The sequence below is a fragment of the Leptidea sinapis genome, chromosome 37, assembly GCF_905404315.1.
Source record: "Leptidea sinapis chromosome 37, ilLepSina1.1, whole genome shotgun sequence".
Taxonomy (NCBI): domain Eukaryota; kingdom Metazoa; phylum Arthropoda; class Insecta; order Lepidoptera; family Pieridae; genus Leptidea; species Leptidea sinapis.
The window spans coordinates 3,365,039-3,378,811 of record NC_066301.1 but is presented as its reverse complement, the minus strand read 5'-3'; positions in this window follow the sequence as shown (position 1 = coordinate 3,378,811).

Sequence of the window (13,773 nt, the reverse complement as noted above, 5' to 3'; positions counted from 1 at the left end):
GGCGCGGTCCGTTTTGCGCGGATTACGCCTTGGTAGGGCAGGTTTTATGTTTATGTGTAGGTTATACCTAATCCACCCATAGTCCGAGCATGAGAGTTCATCCGACACGTGCCAGTCGGTGATGTGTGTTCATACATGACCGGTCGCTAGCGTTAGGTCAATAACGGTTTTGGCTCGCGTTGTGACAAAGGTCGGCTCGGAGCCCCTGTTTAGTATATTAAGGTTGGTTGAAAAGAGAAAAGTTAGTAGATCCTCACCTCTTTTGTTGGTGTTCTGGCTGCCCCAGATGGTGTGATGCGCGTTGGAGTCTGCCGAGATGAAGAGCTCGAGACGCTCTGTCTCGCAGTATGTCACCAGCGCAGAGAGCTCCGACGATGGTACTTCTTCGTCGCCTGGCATGTAGACCGATGCTAGGACTACACTTGGCAGGCCTAGGCTGTCAACTGCTTGGAGCTTGACAGCGGTTACATCTCTGGAACATAGCTCGTTTATAATGGTAGTCGTTAAATTCTTCGGTGTGTAGATACATGAACGTGGTTTACCTTCGGTGGCAGTGTCCACTAGAATTTTGCCTCCGATGTTATTCAGACCACATATTTTGCCATGTCTAATCCACGGCTCTTGGATTAGGGCTATGGTCCCGGTGTTTTCCTCCAGCACCCTTCGCAGGTTAGCTGTTGCGGTATAACTGTGCTGGAGGTTGGTTTGCAGTATTTTAAGGAGTGGAGGTGGACGGGTCTGGGCTGTCATCGCTATGCAGCAGACTTTCCTCCAGCTCCTTTAATTGATGGTCTTCCCCGACCCCTTGCTGCCACCAGTCCTTGGAGTGCGGCTTGGTCTCTGTGGGAGCTCCACCCTCTTTAGGAGTGGTGGTCACAGAGACACCGTCTGTCCCCTGACGGGTGGCCGCAGGGGCTGTGCCTGAGGTGAGGTCTTGTTCACCCTCTGGCTCGTCATACATACGGATGCCGGGCGATGCCTCAGGAGCAGACGAGGTAGGCAGATTCGGCTGCGGTGTCGAGTCCGATTTGGGTTTCGGAGGCTCGCTGCCCATACCTTCCTCGTCGGGGAAGTGTACATATATGGAGCCACATTTGTACAAGACTCGTCGGTCTCGTTTTTTGAGCTCCACTACGTCTTCTTCCGGAATACCAAGGACGATGCGTACTTTGCCATTTTCATCTGGTTCTGGAATATGGTACAGACTCCAGGTGCGGACGTTGTACCAGGGATTCTGACCGGCGAATCTGGTTTGAAGTAGGCTCAGATTTTCGCCCTTGGTGAACCCCGGAATGATCTTCACCGCCTTCACCTTCCTGGGAATATCGGCTTGGCGCCGAACAACCAGTCTGGTGTGTGGCAGTGGCGAGCTAATCTTTGCGACCGTTTTTCTAAGCCATTCCACGGTGTACGTTTCCTCGCACCAAAGCTTGAGGGTACCCTCACCGTGGTTGGCTCTGCCTCTGAAGCTGGGCAGCCTTAGCGGGTCTGTAGAGGAGGTGGCGGCGCATATGTCTGCATCTATCGCTTCCTCTATAGCCATCTGGATTGCCTCGGCTTGCTCAGCTTTGATGTCTTTAAAGGGCTCATTCAGTCTAGTGACTAGCAGGTCGTTAGATTTGCATATGTCCGCATAATTTATGAGGCCCTTTTTGGGAGTGGCCCGCGGGTTCGTACGCGTGCGCTTTGCGTCATCACGTGGTGACAAAGTGTCATCAGGGCGAGCTCGTTTGTTGTCCTTGGGAGGGTGTGATCCCTGCCCGGAAGCAACTCGAGACCTTTCATAGACTAGTCTGCCCGCGCGTTTCCCGCGCGGCCTTTTCTGTGAGGCTGTCCTTGAGGCTTGCCTTTGTCTCCCACCGCGCCACCTCCTTTAACCTCTCGGGGTTTGGGAAGGTTGGCTTTGGCGGCAATTTTCCTCGCCTTCCTAGCTTCAGCTCGCGCGCGGTTGCGTGCAGCCTTACTAGGTGCTTTATAGCTGGGCTTGCTCTCTTCTTTTCTGATAGGACGCTTCCAGGCATCGTCCGGGAAGGTTGTTGCCGGTATCCTTAAGAGTGGAGAGGTCCAAAGTCTCTTTTGGCGCTGTAGGAGCAGCCGAAGTTTGGGTCTTAGGCAACTTTGCGGTCACCTGAATAAGCGCTCCCGGGAGAGGAGCTGGATCGATAGGCGTGTCAGTATTTCTCTTTTTGTCCATACTTGAAATTTTGTAAATTTCATCCCCGACAGCGCCCCACCCACCATGGAGCCTCAGTAGGGGACGCCATACACCCTGGACATGGACGCCAGGACTTCTGCGGGGATATAGCAACCCTCACCGTGACTGATGACTGACGGTCTAGAAATGCAAGAGCTGCATACGGGGAGAAGAGAGCCCCCCGCGCTCACCCCAGCACCCGCGACCGGGCCATAGGCACCCACATGGATTTTAGGTAGCTCGCCGGCAGCCCTCTGACGGGAAGCCACAGCCGATTGATCGAGGGTGGCTGGCCCTCGACCGCCCGTTTAAGAGGAAGCCCAGGACCAAAGAGGTGTGTTACGTCAAGCAGGTAACTGACCGACTCGCTATCAGCTCAACCACCAAGATTCCCTGCTCCCTCCGTACGGGTATCCACGCACGGCACAAACACGTGGGTGGTCGAAAGTCCCTTACCCATTAGTGTAATGAGCCTTCGACCTCATGACCACATGAGGTGAAGTGAAGGAGGAAGTGGGGGAGGAAGGGATTAGGGGTGGGTAAAGGTTGTGGGGCGGCCAGAGGTTTTTGTCTAGCCAATTGCCGTAAATATTTGTGACTCTACAAAGGTAATTGGCCAAAGAACGGGCGGCAACCTCGTGAAGGATAGTCCACTGGCCTTGTTTAGGGGATCACTTTAGTGGAACTCCCCTAGACCATTCGCCAAACCCAGCGTCGGACAGACGCTACCCCCCCCCCCCTATTGTTTCCATATAGCACTTATTATTGAAATACAGTTTTTATTGAAAGTAATAGTAAAGATTATTTATAGATATTATATTTGGTGATTAATACTTTAACACCACGAAGCGTGGGTCTTCCCCACATTTCACGCAATTTTACCCGCCTTATCAAAGTTGTAAATATTGTAGTAAAATTATATCCAATCATTATTTATGGTTTTACTGTTACTATTTAAATTTATTATTTATTTCACAGATAATGTAGAATTACTTTTATGATAACAAAAAGTTAGAGTCTGACTAGACCGCTGATTACGCGACATATCATTAGTATTTATTTGTCAGCCTCATTATATTTATTCGTTACCGCTCATGGTGTTAAAAAAAGTTCTCGAAAGACGACCAAAAACCGCGTTCTCCTATATCATGACAAGCTTCTTCATACACGGCAAAAAAAACTAAGTCATTTTTAGCTTCCGAAAATGTACAACTCGTCACCCATCCTGCACATAGCCCTGACCTAGCATCCTGTGATTTCTGTAAAATCAAAGATTTGATGAGAGGTTTCACTTTTACCAATTCCGAAGTGACAGTGATAGCGTTCCATCAGCATGTAGAAAACATGCCTTCAGATCTGTGGTCCTCCTGTTTTAAAAAATGGTTCGATCGCATGGAAAAATGATTAAAATGTAAAGGAGAGTATTTTGAAAAGCAATAAACATAATATTTTTGGTTATGTGTTTTTTAAGGTACGAAACAATTTTTGGCGTACAGTTTTATGCAAAAAAAAGTCCGCTGAGTTTGTTGCTCCTATTCTTCTCAGGTCTGAGGCATTATTTTTGGAATGGGTGGTAGTGTTTGACTTTCAATAAGTGATGCCACATCCTATGTTGAACAAAAATATTTGAATTGTGACCTACTAATTAATAAAAATTAATTGCCTTCCGTAATCCACTCTTAAAGACCTAGACCTTGCTTTTTAGGGTTCCGTAGCTAAATGGCAAAAAAGAGAACCCTCATAGATTCGTTATGTCTGTCTGTCTGTCCGTGTATGTCACAGTCACTTTTTTCCAAAACTATAAGAACTATACTTTTGAAACTTTCAATAGTTTTTTTAATACACATAAATGAGCTCATTTACATTGTATGATTTTGAGCTAAGATTTTTTGCCTTTTCTATTTAAATAATTTGATATCATTTCCTTTCTGTACAACTTTTATATTATGTTACTTGCTGCTACGGAACGCTAAATGGGCGCGTCCGCAACGCACTTGGCCGCTTTTTTAATAATATTCTCAATTTAGCTTGACTATAATAAAAAAAAAATTCAAACAATGATACCTTGAATAATCGCATTCTGTCAAGTTTACACCGAGAGCCTATTAACATAATTAACATTCAATTTTGGTTAAACAATGAACATGTATTCAATATTCGTGTTAATTCAATTGTTATTCACACCTATACTCAATGACATTGTAATTTATAATAAATACTTTAGCAACTTGAAGGCTACATGACACATTAACAGATTTTGTTTGCTTAAGTTAGTATCTCTTGGCATATATTTATTATTGATGATAAAGTGTATTTTTGGAATTAGATCTTCAACGAAGTAACAGTCACTTATTATTACTGACAACAAAGTATGGTTTTTATAGTGAAACTTTTATTACATCGTCTCAAACTTGTTCGTTTGTGTGTTGCATGTCGCGTGACGGTCGGGCGGCGCCTATAATTCGCAGCAGCTGACTGTGTAGTGTATGGACTATTAATCATTAATTGTGCCAGTGCTCCACGCTATTTTGTTCGTTTTTGTCAGTGTTTAATGTAAATATTATAATATTAATCCTTTTCAATCAATATTTTAACCAGGGCTAAGACACAGAGTTCAATAAAATATTAGTTGGAGTTGAGAGACTTAGTCTACTTTTATTATTTCTTATTATCATTCCAATTTTCTAAGTATAAAATTAAGATTGATAAAGCGATTTTTATACCCTGATTGGAATATTATTCCAAAAATTTTTTGTTAAATGTCTATAATGTGAAAAAAAAATTAACTTTTACCGTGGTTTCATAAAACCACACAATCCTTTTTTTATTTCTTGCTTGGCTTTTGTATCAATCAAAATTATCATAACCTTGTTTTTCTTTCAAATATTACATACATTGGTAAATAATTTCGATTCGTTAAACTATCTACGTTAATCATAGTTCTATATAATTTTCAGATTGTGCCCTATACAAGTTGTTATGTTTTTAAAGTGATAACCCTAACTTCTAGGATTTTATGAACAGTGCAGGACTCGAACCCACGACCTCCAGCGTTTCGTGCCGGTGCTCTAACCAACTGAGCTAACCGTTCAGTCCCGCATCGTTCATAAAATTTTGTTTTTCAAGTTTTATTTGTGTACTGTTTGTACTTGTAGGTGATTGATGGTATTACATGCCAAATTTTGATATTTCTAGGTCAAGTTCTTTCAAATTTTTAATTCGCTTGAGAGAGTCGAAATTTAGGTTTTTGCGGCTTAAATGGCTGTATATTATTTTAGCGTTAATTTAAAGTTTGATTTTTCACAGATTCAAGAGACTGTAAACCTGAGTACAAGATGGTTTTAATTTCAACTCGATACCTCCACGCGTTACCGAAATAAAGGGTCTTGACAGACAGACGGACAGATGGATAACAATGTGATCCTGTAAGGGTTCGATTTTTCCTTTTTTAGGTACAAAATAAATAAATCCATTCATATTCCTTCAGATTTTAATTAAGTTAAATTATTTCTTTTTCAGTTAGTTGTATTATAAATGTTAGATGTTATAATTTTTAATTTGTTTTCTAAGAGTTAGTATAATTATTAGTTTAGTTTTTGTTAGTAGGTAATTTTAACCTAGTGCAAAGGAGCCTCCCACTGCTGCCTATGTGTATTATTTATATGTCTAATATTTATTATATTTAAAGTGTTACTTAAATTACCTTGATTATAAATATTAAAGCAAATCTAATTTCTTTTACTGGTATTCAAGGTGAGTTGATATCGTTTTGACCAAGTTGCAAATGACCTAACCCATTTACTTCTTCTCTGGCTTTAGCAGAGAATAGAACAGCTGTATCATTCTTGTAGAATTTTTTTCATGACCATTCATTATCCTAAAGGCATATAGTTCGACGGACAGATGGCCGGTGGGGCAGAAAAGTCCTAGAATGACCACATACCGGAAGGCGAAGGTAAGGTAGGTAGTAAGATGGACCGACGATCTGGTCAAGATCGCCGGAATACGTTGGATGAGGGCAGCGCAGGACCGATTGTCGTGGAGATCTTTGGGGGAGGCCTTTCTTTTTCCAGAAGTACACATCATCCGATTGTTAATGATGATGATTATACATGACATGAAACGATTTGTTCCACGCAATGGTCTAACCCGCAGCCCGTTCAGACACATACAAACAGACACGTAGATACTCTCTTCCATGGGCCCGTCATTCATTTTATCAACATCAACACACGTATGGTGTTCAGAATCAAGGTAAAACATTTAAATGTTTATTTTATTAATTTCGATTCGAACGATAGTTGTTGTTCGATAAACGTTTCGAACATAAAACTATCAATAATGTTAATGCGTATGGATTCGTGTATAATTATAGACGCACTGTGGGCGTGCCATGATATATTACAACAACATCATACAAATGACATGTCCCTATGTTTATTACTCACTTCACAGAGATCTTAATCTTTATAATCAGCTGCGGTCACACGAGTGCAACGAACAATGCAGTTCTTGTTCGGTGGTTAACTATTGTTTTAATCGTAAGTTTTTATGAGAATTCTTAGTAGTAAAATAATTTTTAAAGTGAAACTTTTATTACATCGTCTCAAACTTTTTCGTCTGTATGTTGCATGTCGGGTGACGGTCGGGCGGCGCCGCGAGTTCGCAGCAGCTGACCGTGTAGTGTATACACTATTATAATGTATAATTTTGTTTTTTTTTTCTATGCTAATATTAAGGTTATTCTGTGAAAAAAAAATTTTCACTTACATCGTGGTTTTATAAAGCCACACATTTGCTTATTATTTAATTCTACCTATAAATTAATAAGAAATTATTATCAAATAGGTGAGTCAATGTCAAATTTATTTAAAATATCAATGTTTTCTGTTACATAACAGGTAAAAAGCATTATTAAGTTAAAATTATTATTAAGTTCATGTTAAAATTTTAAAGATAAGTGACAGTTTAAGAAAATGTCTTAAGAAGTCTTCGGAGACTTCTTAAGTTAACGTGTGTCTAATAGATTTGTAGTTTGTGAGTCTACGAAGAAACGCATTTGTTTGAAAATTCAATGTCGGCATCCTTTCCAGAATCTCACGTTAAATATCAGTTAATCAAAGCTAGTGAGGAATATGTTCTGCTTATTGGGACCGGTCGTAAGTACTTTGCGTCGATCAATATCAATAGATAGTATATTCATTTACCTTGATTTCCGTTACTATTCAATTTAATATATTGCATGTCTCCGGTGTTTACGCACCATAATAATTTGATAATCTCAAGTGTTCTAAAGACTGTTTTGAAATTCAAATTGATCAACTCAATGGCACTTCAAAATTATCACATTACGTTTAATAGTTTCCATTCTATTTAAGATAATTCATTTCAATTCAATTTGAATAATTCAATTCAACAACATTTAATTGCTATTTATATGAGCTGGTGTTGACATGAATATTATTAACATTATCATAAAATTTCTATGGATTATACTTGTTTCTTCTAAATAATTAAAACGAATTAAGAAAGTCATAGTTAATATTATCTAACTGGACTTTTCAAAGTTATGGCTTGTCATTTTAGACCCAAACATTACGGCATATAAAAAATATTTTTATTGGTTATTAATTAACCTACATCTAAAAGTAAGCATAGATGAACTGATGTTTATTATCTAGCAATAAGTTCTGTCTCAAATAAAAATGTATTTATTTTTTGTGTTAAGTGATTTATTTTTGACATCTCAAGAAATGAATGATAATTCTATTAGTGTACGTTTTTTAAAAGAATTGGAGGGCAAATACGGGTCATCAGATGTGGATGGATTACCAGTGAGACTCACCTTTGCACATAATGCCGGTTAGATTATGGGTACCACAACGGCGTCTCTTTTTGCCGTGAAGCAGAAATGTGTAAGCATTACTATGTTTCGGTCTGAAGGGTGTCGTATCTAGTGAAATTATTGGGCAAATGAGACTTAAAATCTAATGTCTCAAGATGACGAGCGCAATTGTAATGTCACTCAGAATTTTTTGGGTTTTTCAAGAATCCTGAGTGGCACTATATTGTAATGGGCTGGACGTATCAATTACCATCAGCTGAACGTCTTGCTCGTCTCACCAGAGTAATCACAGGTCTCAGGAGTACTCTTTTATCACGTGGCCTTCAACCTGAGGATGTGTTGGCATATCTATCGATTGTACGGCTTAAGAACATATGACTGATACTAATTAGCTTTTAGCTAGACATATTTCTTGGCATTACTCTTGATTCCACATTGTAATGGGGCCCCAATATTGAAGTCATTATTTGTAAAACGATTAAAATATAATAAAAAGTTCAATTAGATAATACATCAAAACATTATTGTATTAAGAAAAACAAACTTAATCCAATTTCTTCATAAAAATAAAACGTTTGCGTGATTTACAAGAAGTGCTTATATTTTATTACCAAAAATAATTACCTTCAAATACAACAACCCCGTCATAAATACATCACAACAATAATTTTTCCGGAACAACAGCAATAAACAAGAACCATTTTATATCACAGGATTTATCGACATCGGAAGGTATAAATCAGTGCAACCAGCCCTGGTGTACGCTCTCATAAATCCTATAATATTATCCTGTTTGACTTTTTATTTCTAGATAGAGCTGTACACGAAATTTTTGCCCGTGATTACATTTTTATTCAGTCGAAATACACTTAATATTGCTAATAAATAAACATTTAATTCTTTTTAAATGTTTTAATATTGTAATTAGTGAAAGAAATGGTCATGAAAGATATTTTTTTTGATCAGAATTAATGTTTAGTAATTAAGAGGGATTTTTACTCAATGTTGTAAGATAGTATAAATTAATGTGAGAAGTTTCACCAACAGTGCGGTCTTCGAGAAACTTCTTTGCACGGCGCTCTCAAGTTCACGACACGACATGGGTACGTCATCTCGTGTCGTGTTTGTGAATATTCAAATAAAGTACGAATCACATAACCTACACTCTCATTTCTGTGTCAATACCAAATTTATATTAGTTTTTATTTCAAAATATTTATAATATATTAAATAAATTCCAATAAATGAGGTTCAGCAAGCTATCGAAATTAAAGTAGATCCTGAAGATCTATAACTGGAGAGTTCAACAAATAAACCAAGATTTATGCATGTTGCCTTATAAGGACCAGAAAGTTTTTTCGAAATACCCGCAATAACACTCGTTTGGATGGAATGGAGTGCTGCAGGTGTTATCTCCGGTATTTGAATCCCACTTCGTTCGAAATTTAATTACTTATATTAATTTAGATATTCTTATTCAAAAATGGAATTATTTCATAACTATATCTATGTTAAATAGTTTGATATATTTTAGTTTTAAATTTTTAATTAAGTTTTGTATCTGGTTCTGGCAATTTTATTATTTAAGACGACAGCATCAAGTGTCAAATGTCAAACGGTTGAACTGTCAAAAGTTAGGTATTTGTTAAGAATGTGCATGTAAAAGTTTGTGAAAGAATTAAAATAGTTTAAAATCAGACAATTTCAAATTATTACCAGGATCCTACTATATTTATATCAAAAGTATTTTTGAATTAACGTAGGCGATATTTTGAAATTGATATACCTATGTATTATTTTGTCATACTTGAGAGTCAAAACTTCAAGAAATATGTAAGTATTAAAAGAAAGGCACAGATCAAAAATTGCTCTGTCTGTATCTATTACGTGTTAATAGTCAGATAATTCGCGTTGCAGGCAACACTGTTGGTGTTCGCGGGACGCTTGAGATTGTTGCGATTTAGTGTTGCTAGATAATGGATTATTGCCTTCTAATTCTTCCGTTATGTGGGTAGGCTTATCTATGTTCTACGCATAATAATTATGGTAGTAATATGTTATCATCTACGCATAAAGGCATAAAGGCAAAAATTAATTAAACTCACTCACTAAAAATTAACTCACAACCTGAGAGTTGAACAAAGCATATAAGATTTTACTAACGATACGTCACTCGAACGGTTGACTCAGTTGGAAAGAGCGCTCGCACGGAACGCGAGGGGTCACGGGTTCGAGTACCGCGTCGTTCATAAAATTTTGTTTTCAGTTTTATTTGTGTAAATAATCCCAGAAGTGAAGTTTATCACTTTAAAAATATAACAAATAATACTACTATATTCAATATGACTGCGTACTAGAGCGTTATATAAAATTATTTTATGTCTGGGGCCGAAATAAATTTGAATTTCGTTAAAGAAATTCTAACATTTGTGCAAATGTGGTAACTGCTGTATTAACTTGTGGTATAAACGTTAATTTGCCATCAATAGTTACACCCCCCCCCCCCCCCCCCCCCCGCCCAAGTCATTAATCTCCTGCAATTCTTCAGGAAGATTTTCTTTTCATTTCTTCAGCAGTGGGAGGCTCCTTACCGGCTAAATTATGGGTACCACAACGGTGCCTATTTCTGCCGTGAAGCAGTAAGGTGTTTCGTTCTGAAGGGCGCCGTAGCTAGTGAAATTACTGGGCAAATGAGACTCAAGATCTTATGTCTCAAGTTGACGAGCGCGATAATAGTGCCGCTCAGAATTTTGGGCTTTTCAAGTATCCTGAGCGGCACTGCATTGTAATGGGCAGGACGTATCAATTACCATCAGCTTAAGGTCCTGCTTATCTCGTCCCGTATTTTCATAAAATTAAATATATAAATTTCTGAGGAAGGAGAAGGGAAACACGATTTAAAAATCGTTAGTCTTCTCTTTTAGATGTAAGGAAAAAAAATGGAATTGACCTGAAATGCAAATAGCTTGATTGGTATCAGATTCTACTCAGGGAAGATTGAAAATGATATCTAATGCATCATTTCAACCTACTCAATGCGATACGGATCTCTTCGAATTGACATGTATGAAAAGCTCTCCTGGACCGAAGCTTCCTGCGAGTACATATCACAAACTTTCTTGGACATAATATATCAAACGGTCTCTAGATAGATATTTTGGGTAAATTAAAAACCTGAACGTTAACTACTGAAAGTTCTGTCAAGTTCAGAGTCTATGGTGTTGCACTGTAACGGCCAATCCCAATATACTATCTACAGATAGAGATAAATTACTACCTTCTATTACCATCTATTGGGACGCGTGAATTGCAATTTGGATACAAACTTCTATCACTGGTGAGCTATATGTCGTCCCATTGACAGACAGCGTGTAAGGATAAAGTGAGTTACGGTCGGTTACTTTTATTGGGACAGAAAAGTCAACGATAGTTACGATTTTTATCTCAAGTAAGCGATAGACTGAATATTGTGAACGGCCGATAGAGATAGGCGATTGCGTGTCATTATTCTAAGGTTTGATTAGATCAGGTTACAAGCCAATTAGTTTGCTCAGTATAAAAGTCAATAAATTTACGAAAACATCTAGGCTGATACCACGTTCCAATTTAAATGTATTATCAGATAATTTGAATTATTACTAGTATCAATCTAAGTTGTGTATAGGCGAAGCTCTTAGTAGCAAAACAAAACCAGTTAATTTAGAAATCTCCGAGCCACTTCAGTATAATGTTCACGCTTACAATAATTATCGTATTTCAGACAGCAGGCCAGCCTTAGGCCTTATCTCTGTTCAGCTCGTTGCGACTTCTCCATCAGTACTCGCAAAGAATTGCTTATGGCCCCACTATCTGTAACGACTATTACTTGTACTCACTGTGCAATCGGATATCTATTTTCTAGTGTTTTTTTTATGACATAAGACGTTCAGCTGATGGTAATTGATACGCCCAATACAATGCAGTTTCTTGAAAAATCCAAAAATTCTGAGTGGCACTACAATTGCCCTCGTCACCTTGAGACAGAAGATGTTAAGTCTCATTTGTCTACTAATTTAGCTAGCAACGGCGCCCTTCAGACCGAAACACAATAATGCTTAAACATTACTGCATCACAGCAGAAAAATGCGCCGGTGTGGTACCCATAATCTAGTCGGTATCCTGTGCAAAGATCGTCCCACGGTTGATTTATTTTCTAGTGTTTATTATGACATTCTTATTCGAATATTATATATAAATCTAGATCAATAGGGCTTTATACCTACTTGGAAAAAAGGGCATTTTCCTGTCTGTAGCTTCGGAAGGATAGTTTACGTCAACTATCATGGCCTCTTTTGGCATTAAAAGGTGAAATAATAATAGATTTTCGTGGTGGTATGATAAAATCCAAATATTTGTTTATCTATGTACCTAATTAAGATTAAATAGGAGTAATTGTAATTTAAATAACGTAACAAGTCAACCATAACACTGATTCTTGATAAGAGGTTCTTTAGATAAAAATATAATTGTTGTTTCATGTATTTTGTTACTTTATAATATTAATGTTTTACTGCAAATTTAATTCGAGATTTTTTAGTCTATAAAATATATTTTTAAGATCTCTTAAGGTAGTTTAGTTGCATTCAAAATCAGATCGAAATATTTTAATTCACAAAAGGATTTATAAATAAATCACTAACTGATTTTGTTATGATGGCTTCGTTCCACTCAATGGCAGTAATAAATATAAAAATAATACATTTAATATATTTTTTTAATGTAATAATAATAACGACCTGTACCTGACCTGTGTACCGACAGGGAAGCCCTTGAATAAAGTAGACGATTTCAAATATTTCGGGTCCGTTATTAACACTAAAGCCAATATCGAAAGTGATATTCAAAATAGAATAAAAACAGGGTGGCTGAACTGGAGATCTCTTACCGGTGTTCTATGTGACGCAAAAATGCCAATTAAAACTAAGGGCACTGTGCACAAACGAGCAGTGAGACCAGCTTTGCTCTATGGATCCGAATGCTGGGGAATGAGAAAGTGTGACGAACAAAAAATGCATGTCACCGAAATGAAAATGTTGCGTTGGTCTGGGGGTGTTACACGGTCAGACAAAATTCGTAATGAGTATATCCGAGGCACCTTTCAAATTGCACCTATATATCATAAAATGCAGGAAGGCCGATTACGCTGTTATGGGCATGTAATGCGTAGGAACGAACACCACATGACGAGACCAGTCATGGATATGGATGAAGCGAAGAGAGGCAGAGGCCGCCCACCAACTAGCTGAACTAGAACTGTTAACAAAGACATCATGATGCTAGGCCTAACGCCAGCAATGACCCAAGAACGCAAACAGTGGCGATCTTGTATCAGGAGGGCCGACCCCAAATATGGAATGTGCCAGGGGAATATAATATATAAATAATAACGACCTGTATGCTGCGCCCTGTGAGCTAGCTGATGGTCTACAGTCCAGATCTATAGAGCTGAGAGTGATAAAACGCCAACTTGACTTTTGCAATGGTCTGTCTTAGCTTGAGATCATCATAATATCAACTGTCAAATAACTATAAAAACGAAAACAAATATTATGCTAAGCTTACACTCAGCTCACCAGTGGGAGGATGCGGGCTAGATTATGGGTACCACAACGGTGCCTATTTCTGCCGTGAAGCAGTAATGTGTAAGCATTACTGTGTTTCGGTCTGAGACTTAACATCTTATGTCTCAAGTTGA